Source organism: Henckelia pumila, chromosome 2 (assembly GCF_033568475.1).
Source record: "Henckelia pumila isolate YLH828 chromosome 2, ASM3356847v2, whole genome shotgun sequence".
Taxonomy (NCBI): Eukaryota; Viridiplantae; Streptophyta; class Magnoliopsida; order Lamiales; family Gesneriaceae; genus Henckelia; species Henckelia pumila.
In genome coordinates this window covers 149,696,867-149,712,727 of record NC_133121.1, presented here as the reverse complement: position 1 = coordinate 149,712,727, position 15,861 = coordinate 149,696,867, and the positions used below count along the sequence as shown (strand labels likewise).

The 15,861-nt window shown below is 35.5% G+C and overlaps 1 pseudogene; it reads left to right on the top strand.

Annotated features, from left to right (window-relative positions):
• Positions 1-2,273: 2,273 nt before the first annotated feature.
• LOC140878668 (protein FAR-RED IMPAIRED RESPONSE 1-like) lies at positions 2,274-4,206 on the top strand (annotated as a pseudogene).
• Positions 4,207-15,861: the final 11,655 nt, after the last annotated feature.

Sequence of the window (15,861 nt, the reverse complement as noted above, 5' to 3'; positions counted from 1 at the left end):
TAGTAATTTATATGACTTGATAGTGTGGGCAAATTGTCTTTAAATCTCCATTACCAAACTTCAATCTTTGATCAGTCCCCATTTCAGATAAAGTTTGTTACAACTCCCTGACACACACAAAATATATGTTTTAGCTTCCTATTATATTATTTTATTTATTTTTATTATTTTTTGTGTCTCATGTGGTTATTATATTCATTTTTCTAGTTTCTAGTGCCTTCAATTATTTTTTGGGAAATGCTGTGTGTACAAAAAGTTGTACACACGAGCTGACACAATTTATCCTTAAAATCTCACTAAAAGCATCTTAATTAATATCTCGCGATATTTTACTCGATATTTTACTAACTTTTCTCATTTTTTTTTGCTAATCCAACTCTGCAGATCTGAAGCTCAAAAAAAAAAAAACTCTAAAGATCTGAAGCTCACGAATTCATTTTCCCTCTTTCCATTCCTCTATTTTTCATTTTTTGGTGTGACCCGTTCATCTTCCGATCAGTCATCTCCCCGTCTCCAGCAACCTCTCTCATGTCTAAACCAGGTAATTTTAGTATCTTCAATCTCATTTTTACTTCATGTTTACAGATTTAAATTGAAAATAATAACAAAATAAAAGTATTTATATTGATTTATGATGAAAAACAAGGAGGATTTAATATCTAAGCAAAACAACCCCTCGGAAAACCCAAATGAGTGGATTGTGATGGTTGTGTTTTCATTTCACCTTTAATCGTGTAATTTTAGTTTCTTTGTTTTGTATTTTTTTATATTTTTTATTTATTACGGTAGTATGTTGAGAAAGCTAAATAAACCACCTCGGTTAATTAATCTATGGTTGCTATAGCTTTTTCTTGTAAATATGCTTGATTGGTTGTAAAATTGGATTTTACATCTCTGGTGCTAGAAATTTTTTTATTACATAATCATTTGATTCAATGATATTTGCCTCTTGGAGTTATTTGAACTCATTATTCAATGAATTTTTAATTTATTATTATTATTTTTGGAGATTTATATCTAAAATTAATATTTCATTTCACAAAATTCTTCTGCTTGTAATTTGTACTTGTTGAATCTATTGGTTATTGGTTATGAAAGAACTCGGGTATTGGCAACTCTTGAGTTCTTATGTTGTTATTTTGTTTATTCCATCGATCTGTGTTTTCCTATTCCTCATAGATTATACTGGCCAGTAATCTTCCCGTCTTCGCCAACCTCCCTGATGTCTGACCCTGGTAATTTTTGTATCTCCAATCTCATTTCTACTTCATGTTTACAGGTTTAAACTGGAAATAATAACAAAATAAAAGTATCTATATTTATTTATGATGAAGAAACAAGAAGGATATAACCAAAACCAACCCCTCGGATCTCCCAAATGGGGGTATTATGATATTTGTGTGGAAATGCTGTTTGATTGAAATTTGCAGCAGATTTAATATGGATTTGTCTTTCAATAAATCTAAAAAAACTGGATAATTATTCATAAATAAGAAAGACTAGGATCTGGAAAATGGAAAGTTTAGAAAATTAGGTAATTAGATAAAACAGCATACATAGGACTAATTGTTGGGTATTTCAATTTTTTTAAGATAGTTTTTCCTACTGTGAAGAAATGAGAAGAAGGGGGTGTAGACATATGTGTAAAGAAGACGCTGATGAAGTAGTCTTTGGTCATAAATCTTATACATAATGGATAGTTAGGAGAGTAGCAAAAAAGTCAAGCGCAGACCAATTCAAACCTTTATCTCTTTTTCCTGCTACACTTTCTGTAGAATAATGGAGATAGTTAGTGGCATTATTTAAATATATTTATATGAACTTGATGCATGTTTTTATGCATGTTTTGTGTAGGTGCTTTAAACTCAAAAAATGATGGTGTAGTGAATGATGTACATTTGTTTGCAGAAGACATTGAGATTGAGCCCAAGGTTGGAATGAAATTTGAAAATGAGAATGAAGTTTTTGACTTTTACAAAAGATATGCATATCATGTTGGTTTTCCAGTTAGAAAAAGAACTTCACGGAAGAATAAAGAAGGGGTTGTCATGTACATTGCATTCACATTTGGCCGAAAAAGCCGCATAAATAGTAATACAAGCACTACAATGAAGCCCCAACCAACCGGTTAAACAGGCTGTAAAGCTAGACTGACAGCTTGTTCAGATGTTGCTGGAGTATAGAAAATTACCGGTGTCCATCTCGAACATAATCATCAAACTAGTCCAACCAAGTCTAGAGCATTTCGATGTTATCGTCAGTTGAATGCTCACATGAAACGACAACTAGAAGTGAATGATATAGCAGGTATTCCTCTTCATAAAAGTTATAACTCAGTTGTTGTTGAAGCAGGTGGATATGAAAAGATGAATTTTATTGAAAAATATTGTCGAAATTATATTGATAAGGTCAGGAAATTAAGACTTGGAGAGGGAGATGCAGCTGCCATTCAAGCTTATTTTTCCAAAATGCAGTAACTTTCTCCTGGTTTTTTCTTTAGCTTGGATTTGGATGATGAGGGTCGATTAAAGAATATATTTTGGGCAGATAATAGGTGTCGACAAGCTTATAAGGAATTTGGAGATGTAATAACTTTTGATACAACATACTTAACTAATAAGTATGACATGCCATTTGCTCCTTTCGTCGGTGTTAATCATCATGGACACTCAACACTGCTTGGTTGTGGTTTACTTTCTAGTGAGGATACAGAGACATTTGTGTGGTTGTTTAAGATATGGCTAGAGTGCATGGAATTTAAGTCACCTCAAGGGATAATCATCGATCAAGATAGGGCAATGCAAAATGCCATAGAAGCAGTATTTCCCAACTCAAAACATAGGTGGTGTTTATGGCACATCCTTAAGAAATTACTTGAAAATTTTGGATATCATTGTCAAAAGGCTTCCATACTCTCATCTATACATGAATTGGTGTATGAATCACAAAACACAAATGAGTTCGAAGCTTGATATGCATGAATTGCAAAATAATGATTGGTTGATTGGACTTTTTAGAGAGAGAACTCATTGGGTTCCATGTTTTCTCAGAACTTCATTTTGGGCCGGAATGTCAACAACCCAATGAAGCGAGAGTATGAATTCTTTTTTCGACGGGTATGTCCATTCGAAAACATCTTTGAAACAATTTGTGGAGCAATATGAGCGAGCTCTGAGGAGTAAAGTTGAGAAAGAGTTTCAAGCTGATTTTAAATCCTTCTCAAAGATGGTCCCTTGCGTTACTAGATTTGATATAGAGAGGCAATTTCAAAGTGCTTATACAATTGCAAAATTTAAAGAATTTCAACAAGAATTAACGGGAAAGATGTATTGTGACATTGAATCCAGTGAAGATGGGTCTTTTGGCACGAGATATGTGGTTACAGAAGACTTTACAGCACATGAAAGAGTTAAGGAAAAAAAATTTGAAATTATGTTTGAGAGAGATAAATGCATATTTTCTTGTAGTTGTCATCTATTTGAGTTTAGGGGAATAATTCGTAGGCATGCTATTGCAGTTTTGTTCCGTAACAAGTTTTCTGTCGTTCCTGAGCAATATATACTTCGACGTTGGAGGAAATATGTGAGTAGATTGTATATGAGAGTGAAGATCAATTATAATGGATGGATAACTACTTCTGGTCAGTTAAATTATGAGAAGTTGTGCGAGGCATTTACAAATGTTGCAGACATGGCTGCAGATAATGATGAAGAAACTCAAAAGCTTCTCGAGTGGATTGAAAGTAAAGCAAGTGATCTTGCTATATCAAAGTTGCGATCAGGTTGTGGTCGTACTTTGGTATCACCACAGAGCATGCAAGTACAATCCGATCATGTTGATGATACAACTCAAGATTCTATAGATACTTGCAAAGTTCTTGATCCAAAGTACACTAAAACAAAAGGAGCCCCTAAGAAGCTTCGAAAGAAAGGTCCGTTGGAGAAGTGTTCTAAGAAATCGAAGGTAAAAAATATTCCTCATACATCTTTAATTAATTAGTATCAATATAATGCATCAATATAAAAATTAGTATCAATATAATGCATTCTATTCATACATATGTTGGTTTCATAGGTATTGGTGAAATCAAGCAAAGAAAAGAACTTTCAACCGAAAAACATTGAATACAATAATGTGATTATTCAACCAGGTGTTCAGAATTCTGTTATGAATCAAATTTCTTTCTCACAGCAATTAATGGTATGACATTTATGTTTGTGTTTGTTGGAAAACGTGCTTAGATCAATTAAGAATTGATACCCGGTGCAGCGGAAGTTTAAAAAATTTATTTTTATATATTGAACGATTCCATATCATGGGTATCAAAACTTTACGATTAAATTATGCAAGTAAAATAATAATAATCACAATTAATAATATTTTACCTCTTCAAGCAACGGCTTGATTATGGACACCAACAGAATTTAATCTGCTCTTCTTGTATATCCCGGGAACCGATGGCTTCACGATCAATCTCCGGAATAAGGTCCACGAACAGAAAACAGAAACCCTCTGATTGATTGCACTAGAAATCAATTAGATGTTTATCGATGAGAATAAACAGATTTGATCTGTTAATTCGGAATGTAATTTTTCACAAAAATCACAGACCGAATTTTCTCAAAAGGGACAGAGGATTTTCGAAAATTGCTAGAATGAATTGTATCAATTTTCGAACACTACACATGTATTTATAGATAATTTCTAGACTATATTAAGTTATAATTGTATTAGGACTCTAACTCCTTAGGGCCCACAATCCATAACTTAAGCCCAATAAGCCAAGCCCGTTGTTATAGAAATTAATATAAAATTCATCATGACTCCGATTGATAAACCGATTTTACCAATGTGCACAGAAACCATTTCTGCACCTTTTAAAGTCAAGATAATTTTTCTGAATCCGAATTCAGTGATTTCCAAAAATGTCCATCCCTATGTCATTTTAGGAAATTCCACTCCCTTTTAGTTAAGAAGTCCAACTTCTCTTTAATTAAATTTAACTCTTTAAATTTAACTATCTCAACGGGGTTTAGTAATCTATTACTTGTGTGACCCTCAATGGTTCAGGGATACAGCTAGTCGTGGGCTCACAACTCCTTGTGACTCGGAACAACAATTTCCGACTTGTCCAACGAATCATGGTAAGAGCGTCTAGCAATATCGCCCCATGATTCCCTAGGTATCACTGATAGTGCCTGCAAGAACCAGTAGATTTTGGTTAGCGTACAGTACGGTCCCATCATCCATATATCCCGATCGAATCAACAACCATTGGTGCATCGAGAGTTGTTCGAGATTCGATAACTATGCATTACATCTCGGAGATCAAATAGTGACATCCCATGTGTTACTAGGAAAACCGAGTAACCTAAAACACATCATGTACTCTGGCCAGAGATTCGTCACACTAATATCTCCTCAGATCGCATATGATATCCACACTCGCAAGTATGTGGTGAATCCTTGACAACAAAGCATCGACTCCTATATGTGTCATAACTGTACCCAATCCTGACACCTGATGACCCCAATAGAGTCGGTAAACGAGTCAAAGTACAGTACTAGCATATAGAGTCTCAATGATGTTTCAAGTAGTAAGGACTAATGGTGTACAACCAAAACCGCGGACTTTATCCACTCGATAAGTGATAATCACTTGGAAAGTCCGAATAGGGTAGTTCGATCATTCATCATATGAATATTCATTTGCATGCTTTGAACATCTCTATGTCCATTACCAATGAAACATAGTACTTTGCATCATAAATGCTAGTCTCAATCTCGAGCGATCCTTATCCTTATTAGCGGATGGATCAATTGACTAGGAACTGTTTAGAATATACAGTGACTATAAGATGTGTTTCATAATAGTGATCTCTCTTTATTCACTATCTCATCTTACTTACACTATAGTATATTCAAGGTCTTTATCAAAACATCAATAGTATATCACAATATAACAATATGAAGAAAGAAAAAGAAAATGTCATTAATGAATGTAAATTATATTAAACAAAGATTGTTTATACATAGAGTCACAAAAGCCCTTAGCCACAAGTTGGCTAACCGGACACCCACTCTTTCAATCTCCCACTTGCCCTAAAGCCAACTAGTCACACTACGCAATCCCATTGCTTCGCGATGTTTGTCAAACAATGGTCCTGGCAAGGGCTTAGTAAGTGGATCAGCGATATTGTCTGTAGAGGTCACTCTCTCGACAGTGATGTCTTCTCTTTCCACAATCTCCCGGATGATGTGGTATTTCCTCAGTACGTGTTTGGATCATTGATGAGACCTTGGTTCCTTTGCCTGAGCAACGACACCCGTGTTGTCACAGTACACCGGGACTGGACCAACAGCTTCAAGAATGACGCCCAACTCTTGGACGAAATTCCTCATCCAAACGGCCTCTTTAGCAGCAGCTGATGCCGCAATGTATTCTGCCTCAGTGGTGGAATCCGCTGTGGTGTCCTTCTTGGAACTCTTCCAAGAGACAGCACCGCCATTGAGCATGAACACAAATCCAGAGGTAGACTTCGAGTCATCCACGTCACTTTGGAAGCTAGAGTCGGTATAGCCTTCCAATTTCAGTTCTCTTCCTCCATATACCATGAACATATTCTTAGTCCTTCTCAAGTACTTAAGAATATACTTCACGGCTTTCCAATGCATTTGACCGGGGTTGGCCTGATATCTGCTCGTGACACTCAGAGCAAAGGCTACATCCGGTCTGGTATATATCATCTCATACATAATACTACCTATGGCTGACGCATATGGTATGTGTGTCATTTTCTCTATCTCTTCGTCAGTCTTGGGACACATAGACTTGGATAGAGAAACTCCATGACACATAGGTAGATGTCCTCTCTTGGACTCATCCATAGAAAACCTTTTCAATATGGTATCGATGTAGGTTGCTTGAGTGAGTCCTATCATTCTCTTAGATCTATCTCTATAGATCTGTATCCCTAGAATATAGGATGCCTCACCCAAATCCTTCATCGAGAATCTACCTGATAACCATATCTTTGTTGACTGCAACATCCCTACGTCATTCCCAATGAGTAGGATGTCATCAACATAAAGCACTAAGAACGTCACCGCATCCTTAACTACTTTCTTGTACACGCACGGTTCCTCCGGATTTTTGATGAAACCAAAGTCCTTTATTGTTTCATCAAATTTCTGGTTCCAACTTCTTGATGCTTGTTTGAGACCATAAATTGATCTCTGAAGCTTGCATACCTTATGCTCGCTTCCCATGGATGTGAATCCCTCGGGCTGCATCATATAGATTTCTTCCTTAATGTTTTCATTAAGAAATGCAGTCTTCACATCCATTTGTCATATCTCATAGTCATACCATGCTGCTATGGCAATAAGGATTCTTATGGACTTGAACATTGCGACTGGTGAAAAAGTTTCATCATAGACAACTCCTTGTCTTTGAGTATAACATTTTGCTACCAATCGTGCCTTGTAGGTAAGTACCTTACCATCAGGCCCAAGTTTTCTCTTGTATATCCATTTACACCCTATGGGAACAATTTCATCGGGAGGATCTACTAAAGACCAAAATTGGTTTGTATGCATCGAGTCTATTTCCGACTGCATAGCTTCAAGCCATAAATTAGAATCCGCATCCAAAATTGCTTCCTTGAAGTTTCTTGGATCACATCCAATGTCGGGTTCACTTTGATCCTTTTCAAAAAGAAGACCATATCGAATAGGAGGTCTAGAAGTCCTCTCGGATCTCCTAGATATAGGCGTGTCCGTTGAAGGTTCTTGAGGTGTGTGGTCGTTATTTTGTATCTCGGGTTCTTCTCGAATTTCTTCGAGTTCCATCATCTTGCCTTTCTTATCTAATAAGAACTCCTTCTCCATGAAGGTGGCATTCCTCGAAACAAACACTTTTATCTCATAAGGATGATAGAAATAATATCCGATTGAATTCTTCGGATATCCTAAAAAATAACATAAGGTGGATCGACTATCCAACTTATCTCCCACTGTCTGCTTCACGTAAACAGGACATCCCCAAATCCTTAAGTACGAATACTTAGGAGCTTTGCCATTCCATAACTCGTATGGAGTTTTATCTACTGCTTTAGTGTGGACATTGTTCAACAACAATACCGTCGTTTCAAGCGCATAGCCCCAAAACGAAGGTGGGAGCTCAGTGAAGCTCATCATAGATCGAACCATGTCCAACAAAGTTCGATTGAGACGCTCCGAGACACCATTCAGCTGAGGTGTCATAGGAGGAGTTCACTGAGAGAGAATCTCATTCTCTTTTAGATAGTTTAAAAACTCGGTACTTAAGTATTCTCCACCTCGATCCGATCGAAGTGCTTTAATACTTCTACCTTGTTTGTTTTCTACTTCAGCCTTGAATTCTTTGAACTTTTCAAATGATTCAGACTTATATTTCATTAAATATAAATACCCATACCTCGAATAATCATCAGTAAAGGTAATGAAGTAGGTGTGATCAAATTTAGTACCGATACTAAATGGTCCGCAAACATCTGTATGGATCAAATCCAACAGATTTTGACTACGTTCAGGCTTCCCTTTGAAAGGAGATTTAGTCATTTTTCCTTTTAGGCAGGACTCACAAGTAGGTAGAGAGTTAATATCAGACATATCAAACATGCCCTCTCCCACTAGCTTGTTCATCCTCCTTGAGGAAATATGACCTAGCCTAGCATGCCAAAGGTTTGCCGGGTTTTGACTATTGTTTTTCCTTTTATTTGTTGTTACCGGTTTATCAACATAATTAATTGGAACATCTTTTAATTTTAATTTATATAGATCGTTTTCAAGTTGTCCATTTCCAATCAAACATTCATTCTTGTAAATATTGCAAATCCCATTCACAAAATTACAAGAAAAACCATCTCTATCAAGCATAGAAACAGAAATAATGTTTTTAACTAAATCTGGCACAAATAAAACATCTCTCAAAAATAACTTAAAATTGTTCTGCAAAACTAAATAAACGTCTCCCACTGTTTTGGCTTCAACTCTGGAACCATTTCCGAGCCTCAGCTGGGTCTCACCCATCCTAAGATTACGACTTCTTGTCATCACCTGCAAATCATTGCAAATGTGAGATCCACATCCGGTATCCAATACCCAAGAAGTAGTATTAAGTGAAGCATTTATTTCAATGTAAAACATACCCTTTGCAGTTCGCAACTGCTCGAGGTATTCCTTGCAGTTACGTTTCCAATGACCGGGTTTTTTGCAGTGATGGCAAACATCTCCGGATATGTTCACGTTTGAAGCTTTTGTTTTGGCCTTCATTTGTGGTATAATTTTCTTGGGTGGGGCAGAACGTTTCTTACCCTTTCCACTTGGTCCCTTCTTGGAGTAAGAAGAGGAGCCAACCAAGAGTACCAGTTTATCCTTCTTTAATGTGGCCTCATAAGACACAAACATATTGACCATCTCTTCAAGGGTGACCTCTATCTTGTTCATATTGAAGTTCACCACAAATCCGTCAAACGACGAAGGAAGTGAAAGAAGTAACAAGTCCGTGTTTAGTTCATGCTCCAACGTCAAATCGAGTGTTACCAACTTTTCAATGAGCCCAATCATATGTACCCCATGCTCACGGACCGAAGTCCCATCTCGCATGCGGCATGTCATGAGCTCTTTGACGGTGGCATACCTCTCCGACCTTGACTGAGCTCCAAAAAGTTCCTTGAGGTGCATGTGTATGTTAGCAGCATTCACGGCATCCTCAAATCGCCTCTGGAGTTCATCAGACATTGAAGCTTGCATATAGCATTTAGCCTTGACATCATGGTCCCACCATTGATCAAGTTTTGCCAATTCTTTCGGACTTATATTAGCCGGTGCTTCCTTTGGAGGATTCTTTTCTAACACGTAGAAAATTTTCTCCGAGTTTAGAACAATCTTTAATTTACGGAACCATTCCGTATAGTTTGCGCCAGTAAATTTGTTTTGTTCGAGAATTGAGTATAGTGGATTGCGCGAATTCATTGTAATGAAATACTGAAAAGAAACAGACAATAATCAGTGATTTCTTAATTAATTTACTAAGACATAAAATATGGCGAAATTTAATTTTATGAATTACACTTTCACTATTTTAACGATTTCACTACCCTCTAGTGAAAACGGGAAACTCCTTTCCTTAGTGGGAACATGGAGTCCAATTGACAAATCATAGTCCCGAATAATATCAGCCAACCATAATTTTCAAAAGGTAGAGCCCAATTACTTCCAAAGTAACCCCCATGTTTTTATCTCATGTCCAATAAGGGACCAATAATATGACGCCGTTTATTGTGACATGTCAAGATAACCCATCAATATTAAGTTGTGATGGACGGTCGCCATGTGGATCCCTCAATAATATGAGCCAATCCCATGGGAGTTCCACCCAACTTACAACATGTGTCGATCCAATGTACAGCTTTTCGACAAACGTGCCCCTCCAATAATATGAGCCGGACCGTATCCGCGGGTAGCATCTCATACATTGATCGTTGATGGAAGGTAGGAACATTTAAACAATATTTAAATTCCCTTTTATAAATCTTGATATCAATTTTAAATCATATTTAAAATGAGGGATTTTAATTTTTTGAAAATTTGTCTCATCATGCAATTTATGTATGCTTGCGGGATTCATACAATTTAGTCTAAACATGCATACATCAATAATATCATATATTATTTAAGGATGATCGATCCCATTATCTAATCGACCCGTGGTTGCCAATCACGAGTCTAAGTCCAATCCTAGGTGATATGCAAGTATGCAATGCAATCCTATTACATTGAGCTTCCATTTACATTTCTTCGGTCTTTATCGTCTGCTGGGCCCACCATTGTCTTTAAATCTTTATCTCCCACTAAGTCTAACAAATTTACAATAAATTTCGATGACAAGTAGGGGATACATATTTAAGGGGTGGGAACGGGCCATAAACCAAGCCCACTTTTTATTACAAATGACAATTCAAATTGGGCTATAAACCAAGCTCATTAATAAAACCCAACAACAATAAAACCAAATGTAAATAACCTAACATACACCTACAAACTTGGTCATGGCAATCGATCATCCTTTTATCCAATAATTAATTCAATAATTAAATAATTGGATAACATGCAATGGCATCATATTTAAAAAGATAAAATCAAATTTTATCTTATCCTTTCATAAGATCATATCTTATCATCAATTGTACCAAAATAATTGATTTTATAAAATCTAATTTAACGGATAAAATTTATAAATTTTTCAAAAATTCAAATTTATCCAAAAATCAATTTTAAAAATTTCGGACTCGAACAATTCGATCTGATGCCTCGTGAACCAATCAAAAACAATTTTCGATCGGACCAAAAACTAAAATTTCAAAATATTAAAATTTTAATTAAAAAATCAATTTTAATTTTTTTTTCCGGGCTACCCGGACAATCCCGGGCAGCCCGCGCCCCAAAATGGGGCCCGGGCAGGGCAGCCCGTCGCTGCCCCTTGGGCAGCGTCGGTCGCTGCCCGATGTGCCCATTAAATTTTAATTTAAAATTTTGTTTTTGTTTCAAAAACCCGAGGCCAAAAATTTTGTACAATCGATTAATTTAATCGTTTGATCTGAGCAACCTGACTCTGATACCACTGTTGGAAAACGTGTTCAGATCAATTAAGAATTGATACCCGGTGCAGAGGAAGTTTAAAAAATTTATTTTTATATATGGAACGATTCCATATCATGGGTATCAAAACTTTACGATTAAATTATGCAAGTAAAATAATAATAATCACAATTAATAATATTTTACCTCTTCAAGCAACGGCTTGATTATGGACACCAACAAAATTTAATCTGCTCTTCTTGTATATCTCGGGAACCGATGGCTTCACGATCAATCTCCGGAATAAGGTCCACGAACAGAAAACAGAAACCCTCTGATTGATTGCACTAGAAATCAATCAGATGTTTATCGATGAGAATAAACAGATTTGATCTGTTAATTCGGAATGTAATTTTTCACAAAAATCACAGACCGAATTTTCTCAAAAGGGACAGAGGATTTTCGAAAATTGCTAGAATGAATTGTATCAATTTTCGAACACTACACATGTATTTATAGATAATTTCTAAACTAGATTAAGTTATAATTTTATTAAGACTCTAACTCCTTAGGGCCCACAATCCATAACTTAAGCCCAACAAGCCAAGCCCGTTGTTATAGAAATTAATATAAAATTCATCATGACTCCGATTGATAAACCGATTTTACCAATGTGCACAGAAACCATTTCTGCACCTTTAAAGTCAAGATAATTTTTCTGAATCCGAATTCAGTGATTTCCAAAAATGTCAATCCCTATGTCATTTTAAGAAATTCCACTCCCTTTTAGTTAAGAAGTCCAACTTCTCTTTCATTAAATTTAACTCTTTAAATTTAACTATCTCAACGGGGTTTAGTAATCCATTACTTGTGTGACCCTCAATGGTTCAGGGATACAGCTAGCCGTGGGCTCATAACTCCTTGTGACTCGGAACAACAATTTCCGACTTGCCCAACGAATCATGGTAAGAGCGTCTAGCAACATCGCCCCATGATTCCCTAGGTATCACTGATAGTGCCTGCAAGAACCAGTAGATTTTGGTTAGCGTACAGTACGGTCCCTTCATCCATATATCCCGATCGAATCAACAACCATTGGTGCATCGAGAGTCGTTCGAGATTCGATAACTATGCATTACATCTCGGAGATCAAATAGTGACATCCCATGTGTTACTAGGAAAACCGAGTAACCTAAAACACATCATGTACTCTGGCCAGAGATTCGTCACACTAATATCTCCTCAGATCGCATAGGATATCCACACTCGCAAGTATGTGGTGAGTCCTTGACAACAAAGCATCGACTCCTATATGTGTCGTAACTGTACCCAATCCCGACACCTGATGACCCCAATAGAGTCGGTAAACGAGTCAAAGTACAGTACTAGCATATAGAGTCTCAATGATATTTCAAGTAGTAAGAACTAATGGTGTACAACCAAAACCGTGGACTTTATCCACTCGATAAGTAATAACCACTTGGAAAGTCCGAATAGGGTAGTTCGATCATTCATCATATGAATATCCATTTGCATGCTTTTAACATCTTCATGTCCATTACCAATGAAACATGGTACTTTGCATCACAAATGCTAGTCTCAATCTCGAGCGATCCTTATCCTTATTAGCGGACGGATCAATTGACTAGGAACTGTTTAGAATATACAGTGACTATAAGATGTGTTTCATAATAGTGATCTCTCTTTATTCACTATCTCATCTTACTTACACTATAGTATATTCAAGGTCTTTATCAAAACATCAATAGTATATCACAATATAACAATATGAAGAAAGACAAAGAAAATGCCATTAATGAATGTAAATTATATTAAACAAAGATTGTTTATACATAGAGTCACAAAAGCCCTTAGCCACAAGTTGGCTAACCGGGCACCCACTCTTTCAGTGTTGTCATGTTGTTAATCATATCCATATATGTTTGTTTCTTACATTTGGCCTAATAATCATAGGGTGTTTATCACCATCCTTGGAATGTCGATTATGGAGTACATTTAGTATCAAACTATGGAGTTGATCAAGAATTGACAACACTATGCTCATCAAGATGGTGTTCGAATGAGGATGAAGTGATCGGATCCAACGGTGTAATTAATAATGAAGCATGTTAATTGGACATGTGTAAGGACCCGATATTTATATGTATTATGTCCAATTTAGATTTCTGCTGGGGAGATGCCCCAAGTAGGTGTATTATACACTTTGTTGATGTCTTGGATTTGATTTTGGAATGATCGAGCCTTGTCGGCTCTACACGTATTTAGTCCTGGCCAGTGCGGCTGTAGGGTTTGTGTTGTTGAATAGGACTCTATTTTCGAGTATTAACAGGTTGTGTTGTTTAGATTTTTTGGGATGTCCTATTTACGAGGAGGTAATGTCGAAATTTTTGTAGGCTCAAAAGAAAATTTTTTACTCGTTCTCGCTGTTTATATTAATTAATCCTATTTGTTTGATAATTAAATATTAATCAAGAGAACAGGCTCTCACAACATACAATTAAATGTACTTGAATTTAAAATAATTTAAATATGTTGGAAGAGTCCGAATTTGAAATTTTCATATTTATTCCACCCAATTTGATATATTGTGGTTTTTATATTTAGTTCATGCACTTTGTTCAGTTGTTGATTGAATTACTAGGAAATATATATATTTATAAAAAGTAAAATTTAATGTGTGCACTTACTGAACTTGATAGGCCGAATGCTAAAAAAAAAAGAGGGAAAAGAATGAATCATATTAAATCAAAATAATTAATATTATTTGGGAAGTATAAATTAATTTTTTTGTGTAATTTAGTCTCTCAACGTGAAATTTGTAGAAATAGACAATAAAAAATTATATTTTCATTAAAAATATTTAATTAAAGCAAGACAAGTAATTGTTTATGAAAAGTAATAATTTTTTAAAGAATTTTGAGATAAAAATAATATTTAATAGTTTTTGTTTTGAAAAAAATAATATTTAATAGTTGTGTGTAAGACTATGTGTACAACTGGATGTACACATAGCATGACCCTTATTTTTTATATTATTTTATTTTATTCATTTACTCATGTTTGTAAATATAGCTATTATAATCTTTTTTGTTCTTTTTTCATCTTCACATATTTTTATATTCTAAATAGGAAATCACCGAGGCATTAATTTCAATGCAGGTTGTAGTTTTTTTTTTTTGCTCTGTTTTTTTTATTATTCACTTTTTCTTTTTATAACTGATTAAAATTTTTTTAAAAAAAACTATAGCAACCAAATCTACCATGGAAATGGTGGAATTGCATGGACCGAATTTTTTTATTAATAAATCCATTGTCAACCATTTTTCCTATTTTTTATCATTAATAAATCCATCATTTTTGAATGATTTTTATTATGTAGTTATGCTTTTGGGGTTAATATAAGTGCGACAATAATTAATTAGCATGAAGACATTTTGTAAACTAAAGGTGGTTTAATATTTTTTGAGCTTCAGTGAAACCAATTTGTATGTGTGTTCTATATTTTGGTACAAAAAGTTAAGATAACAGTACATACTTTGTATAATTTAGAATAATTGCTCGTATTTACGGGTTGATAAATTGCTCTTACTAAAATGAACATGTATATATATATATTCATATTCGATTTTTTATATATATGTATGGTCCTTGAAAACGGATGATATGTGAAAGGTGTCAAGTCTTGTATATATATCGAGTTTGGTTTGATAATGCATGGCAGTTAATGTGGAGACCTCGGGTGCAAATATTAAAAAAATAATCAATAAGACATTTGGCGACGCATGCCTTACATTTGGCGACGCAAAAACGCGTCGCGAAAAGAATTTTTTTTTTAGAGTAGGAGGCGCGGGGGCGCCACCGCTGCGGCAGCGCGGCCGCGCCCTCAGGGAGCGTGGCCGCGCCTCCGTTGCGCAAAATTGCGCACCGGATGCGCGGGCGCGCTGGGGCTTCGAAAATCTCTATTTTTTTTCTTCTTTTCTTGCTCCAAAGACCCGGAATGGTGACCTCTCAAAGTCTTGATCATAATATACAATAAAGAGATGTCCGAAAATTATTCAAACAAGTATAAAATGCAACAAGTTTGAAACTCCAAAATTCAACATGTTTTCAATATGTATTTAAAATTATTCATCTGCTAGACCCGATGTAAGGCCCGTAAATATTAAGTTCTTAATGACGGAATTTAAGATTTAAATTCCGGATATGAGAAAATATTTA